Source organism: Camelus bactrianus, chromosome 11 (assembly GCF_048773025.1).
Source record: "Camelus bactrianus isolate YW-2024 breed Bactrian camel chromosome 11, ASM4877302v1, whole genome shotgun sequence".
Lineage (NCBI taxonomy): Eukaryota > Metazoa > Chordata > Mammalia > Artiodactyla > Camelidae > Camelus > Camelus bactrianus.
In genome coordinates, this window is record NC_133549.1 from 32,603,980 (window position 1) to 32,610,056 (window position 6,077).

Sequence of the window (6,077 nt, forward strand, 5' to 3'; positions counted from 1 at the left end):
CTACCTCTGGGGACTTTGAACTTTCTGAACTTCTGTTGTCTGCATCATATAAACGACATCTAGCAAGTATTACTATGTGTGTGTGTGTGTGTGTGTGTGTGTGTGTTGTCTTCTTAAACTGAGAACTTGCAGGTTTATATATATATATCTGAAAATACCCAAAAAGGAGATCATGATCATTTATTGAGGAATTATGATGTCAGGTTCTGTGCAAAAATAGAAAGATAGAGATAAAGCCCCAAATCTTATTGGCTTCATATGAATAGAAATTCATTTCTCACTCACATGAACTTTCAAACAGTCATTCCCAGCCGGTCGGCAGTCTTCCCACGGTTGTCCAGGGAAGTGAACCTCTTGAGTCTCATGGCTCTGTTCTCTGAGTCCTTGGAGATCTCTGTGTTGAGCCAGCAGATGGAGAAAAAGTATGGAGAACCTCCAATGGGGGATCTAAAAAGGCCAGGCCTGGAAATGGCACACATTTCTACTCACAGTGCATTGACTAGAGCTCAGTCATGTGGCAATATTTAACTTCAGCTGTCTTCCCAGGGAGAAGAGAAAATAGATTTTGGTGAACAGACAGCAGTCAAATATCTATAGCTACCTTTTGGAAGAGTGTGAACCTGTCTGTCTGTCTATCTAGGAGTGGGTATTATTGTTCTCATTTTATAGATTAAAAAACTGACATGTGGGAAGATTAGGTCACTTGCTGGGGAAAGTGCTGGTGTTCGAATTGGATCCATAATGGTCTGGTTCTACACCCACCACACTCTATTTGCCTATTACCGGGTTGATTCCACTATTCCATCCTTCTCTGTTTCACCTGCCACCATTCTTATTCATGCCTCGCAATATCCTAACTTAACTGCTGGATCAGCCACAGCTGTGTTCTTTGATGTCCATCAACCAGGTGAATTACTGACAGATCAATCTCCTTGAAAGACAGCTGCAACCTCATCATTTTGTGGCCTGAAAATCTTTAATAAATGCTCAGTAAATACTTGCCACCTGACTTCCCAATGATTACAAAGCAAAGGCCTTGCACTGGTTCAAAGCCCCCGATTACAGAATTATCAGGACACAATCTGAATGTATACACCGGGCCTCAGAATGTCCTAACGCTCTGTAGGTAAGCCTTAGAGAAGGCCGTGTTCAGGAGCATTGATTCTGGGTTGTTAGAGAATGACTTCTTTCCTGATCTCATTCTAGGAAGGGTTAGGTATCTTACTCCCTGAAAATCTTCTGGTTTAGACACTCAGTCCTCTGGCTTTGGCAGAGAGAAGGAAGGAATCACCTCTGGACATGCCTTGCCACTCGAATCCACTCTTCTGCACATACTCAGTGAATACCAGCCTCTCCGCTGGTTGTGCGCAGGGAAAGGGCCGCAGAAGGGTCCTGAACCTGTGTAGGGGCTCTGTTTAACGAATCCAGTGATTCATCTGGAAAGACTAGTTTACACACCATGGTGGCAGTAGATTTTCTGTAAGGAAAGGATTTAAGGCAGCAACCTAGTTGAAAAATGGGATGTTTTGGTGATTAAGGGTAACTTACATAAGTCTGAAAAGTCTCAGTCTTCCATGATGAAGACTGAAATGGTTGATATGAATTATAGGTAAGCTGAGGTCCCCCAACTCTCTATTTCTTTGTACTACTACCCAGGAAATGCTTTTGGTGATACTGAGATTCTCTATCCCTTCTTCATCACCTGGTACCCCTACCTCTGCTTCGTTTGGCAACATTGCAAGGTTATGCCTGTCGATCGCAGCTGCAATAGAAGTGCCCACTAGCGGCCACCTCCTGGGCCCTGGCCCAGCAGTAGAAATGGAGACAGTGTGATGGGACCTTTGATGGCAGCTGACCATGTGGGGAAAAAACATCAAACAAACAGAAAGGGGCTCATTCTCCCTTTTCTGTCATCCATGGCTGAAATCTAAAGAGCAGGCCCTGCAGAGATAATGGGAACAAGGTGCAGCAGGAAGACTTTACACTTTGCGGAGTGGCCAGGCCTTCTGACCCGAAGCAGACAAGCCTCAGGCCTCAGAATGCAGAGTGGTGAGCTCTAGCCTTGGGGAGATGGAAGAACTCAGGGTCTTGGCTGAGTGTGTCAGTGGCTATCAGATTTGAAAGGATTTTGGTGATTTTCTGTCTAGAAGAGTAAATCTCGGCACGATGCTCCTGCATCCCCTTCTCCTGCCCAGCACAAACAAACTGCCCACCACTCTCACTTGCCAAGCCCCTTGGTGGATTTCTGGTCAAACCCAGGAGAGGTCCTGATTGGTCAGCTGGTACCTTGTTGGCAGAGCTCTTTTGACAGGCCAGCTGTCTGAGTGGTTGCTGGTCAGTCTATAGAGTGATGAATCCCTGGTCCAATCAGCTGAGGTTAGGGAGACAAGTTCAAATCAATTGAAGTATGGTGATCAGGTAGGTATAAGAGAATTTTGGCTTCTCTTTCCTTCGGAAGAGTGGGAGGCCCTCAGACTGTTATGTCCAGGACATTCAAACAGGCCCTTTAACGACGGATTTCCTTATCTTCAAAGTAAACATGTTGTTGAATGGGATTTTTCAAAATTGGATGACACTGATAGTGAGCTATCTTGTAATATAATTCCAGCCGATAGTTGTGCCACATTTACGATGTTGGCACTATAATAAACACTTTTCATGCTTTTTTTCCCTTGCCGCAGCCCTATGGGGTGGATGTGTATGGTTATCTCCAACGTAAAAGTGAGGATATTGAGACACAGAGAGGTTAAGAACCCTAACCTACATCACGCAGCTTATAGGTGGACGCCTGTGTCCCTACGCTGTGTGGCTCTGTGGTCTGCATTAATTCAAGCGCTTATTAATTCAGTTCAAATTGTAAAATGAAAAGGAAAGCCAAAAGTTCTGTAGGTCTTATTAGCAGAAGTACTAGTTAATAATTATTATGTCTGACAGCTAATAAATATTTATTAAATGAATAAAATAAGAAAAATGAATAAAACACGCAGAAGCCTTGGAAAGACAGTACCTAATTATTCAAATGGTTTTTCATCTCATTAATTATCTTACTGACCACAGAGATTGAAGTCATCAGTTCTCACACGTTTTGGCCTCAGGATTTTTTTACTTGCTAAGAAATTGTTGAAGAGCTTTGGTTTTGTGGGTTATGTCCATTAGTATTTAACCATATTAGAAATGAAAGCTGAGAAACTTTCAAAATATTTTAAAATTTATTTAAATATAACAATACTAAGCATTAAATTTAAGTATAAATAATGTATTTTTAATGAAAAATAACTATTTTCCAAAACCAAAACATTTCATAACAGTGCTACTGTTTCAGATCACTACAAATCTCTTTTAACATCTAGCGATGAAAGGCAGCTGGATTCTCATATCTGCTTTTACACTCAATCTTTTGTGATGTTATTTTGGTTAATGTATAAGAAGAAAATCTGACTTCATACAGATTTATAGTTCAAAAAGAGAGGAGTATTTTAATAGACTCTTTAGATAATTGTGAATGTTCTTTTCAGTTAAAATAGCAAAACTCAACAGTCATTTCTTATATATTAGTAGCAATATGGAATCTGAAACCTATCAATGAACTTTTTGTACTCTGCAACACTAAATCCATTGGTCTATCTTCTACTTTAATAGATCTTCTACCTATGCATAATTTATAACACTATTTTATGCATTGGTCTTTGTTCACTGAGTTTTGCAGTTTTGTCCAAAGGTTGACACATTTATTATAAGTATTTTTAAAAATCATGTTTATTAATATCACCAACACCTCTTCAGAAAATTCAGTGAGTATTGAGAAGCTGTTAAGATTATGGTGGTGGATAGTAGATTTTGGAAATTCTACTTTTCTAGTAGAATTTCATCTTTGATCATTGACAACAAGTATCATCACCTATTTTCTTATGGTGACAAGCTCACTTAGTTCATTTTAGAGAAAATGTCTGCCAAAGATTCAAGTCATAATAACCGTAGTTTGTCTGTCAGTTGCTCACTCAAGTCAAAGTGCTGTTCCCTGAAAAAGTGGCTAGTTCATTCTTTAGTTTAAGCCACCTTACAAATGCTTTTCCTCAAGATCATACTTACGCTTGGGAATGTAGCAGGAGTGCTTAATGCAGCTTCCCCTTTTGTTATTGGCAATAATTAATTTAACATTAAAAGTTATGTACTAGGGGAGGGTATAGCTCAGTGGTAGAGTGTGTGCTTAGCATGCACAAGGTCCTGGGTTCAATCCCCAGTACCTCCATTAAAAAAATAATAAATAAATAAACAAATAAATACCCACCCCCCAAAAAACCCAAACCAAAAAAAAAAAAAGCTATGTACTTAAGTGTTGGGATTTATTTAAATTAATAATTTTTACTGCTTCACCAAAGATATTCTTCAGGGAAAATGGCTTTTTTCCAAGGCTGACAGTGCACTACATTTTTGATTACAAAGACTCTCAGTATTGTTTGGTGCTACTGCCTTGATTCTTGCTAAGGCACCAGCAGTTTTACCCACCATTGTTTTTGGACTATTAGTGCAAATGTTAACTCAGTAGAAAAGGTAATTAATGCCTTAGCATTATTATGAAAGTAATTTTCACCTCACTGACTCCCAAAAAGGATCTTGGGCACTCAAAAGGGCCTGGGAAAAAAAAATCCCTTGCACTGTCATTTTCGAAGCCCTTTGATGCTGTCAGCTAGTGCTTTAACAATCATGTGATTATTTCTTGTTGAATGCTGGTCTCTAAGGTTATACTGGAAGTGCTGTGAGGGCAGGGACCTATCTCTGGATTATCCACAGCTGAATTCCCATTATCCAGTGTCCAGCATTTAGCTAACTCATCGTTTGTTAGATGATGACATAAAATGCAATGCTTGCTGCCTGAGGTTCATCTTCATTGGGGGAAGCATCCTAGTTTGGTACATGAGCATGACGTCATTGTTTCAGTAGCGATGGGGCGGGGGCATGGTGGATGGAGGGGTATGTGGTGGTTACAGCTGGGCATGAGAGTAAGAGAGACCAGCTGTGTGTCTGTGGATAAGTCTCTCAACCTCTCTTTCCCTCACTTCCCTCGTTTGGGAAGAGGTGGTCATCCCAACACCTGCCTCCAAGGAGTGCTATGAGAGCTTATGAGAGAAGGCAGATAGGGTACCTGGCACTGAGTAAGCACTCAGTAAACGGCAGTTCTTGCTAGCACCTCATCGCCATTTCTCCAAGTACCTGTAGGAGGGCAGTTTTATCTGGCTCCTTCTTTGGAATTCTGTCCCTACATTTAAAGGACATCTTTCTTCTGAGCCCTCTGGGCTTCTGTTGGATAGACTCAGGGACTCCCTTTATATGTGGAGCTGTTCCCCCTTTGCACACTTCCTCCACCATTGCCTTCAAGAGCCTGGGAGCTTCAAGTCTTACAGTACTTCTGGCCCCCAGCTCAGCTTTTCTAACACTAACTTTGCTCTTAAATCACATCCTAGGGGACCATTTATCCACCAGTTCTGTCTTGTCAGCCCATGTCTGCTCACCAGTTAGGAAATCAGGTCAAAGCAGAGGAGCATGCAAGTTCAGAGCTTGCAGGAAACATTTAGGCCAACCCCCTACCACCTTTCACCTGCAGGACTGGGATGCAAGTGACGTGCCTTTCCAGCTTTCTTCCCACTTGCTTTTTATCTTCATCATCTGTCTTTACAGAGCCAACTGATATGCGGAGTGTGTGGTCAGTGAATATTTTCCCAGCTGTGAGATATTTTATGGGAGAATGTAGTACAATGATACATTTGTTTTCTTTCGAAAACAAAACGAAGCAGAGTAGCCCAGGAAGTTGAATTTGAGCAATTTGGACAGCTGCCTGGTCAGGCCCGCAGTTTTTTTCAAATATTGCGAATGCTGACTAGTTCTGTGGTTTCCTGCCATGACCTTTGCACCCTTATGACTTTCACTAGCTACTACAGACCACGTGTGTAGCTTTAGTTTCGGGTTGAAATCAACTCTGTTCTCTTCCAGTTGGATTAAAAAGCTATGGAAATCTACCCTCCTCAGTGGACTTAAAAGATGGTTAAAATTGATAGGAGATCCATTTGCAGCTCTGAGTA

The 6,077-nt window shown here is 41.3% G+C and overlaps 1 non-coding gene across 1 annotated transcript; it reads left to right on the plus strand.

Moving 5' to 3' along the window:
- The first annotated feature begins 4,176 nt into the window (after positions 1-4,176).
- Positions 4,177-4,249, plus strand: TRNAA-AGC (transfer RNA alanine (anticodon AGC)). The gene has a single exon. It is a non-coding gene; the product is annotated as a tRNA-Ala (tRNA).
- Positions 4,250-6,077: the final 1,828 nt, after the last annotated feature.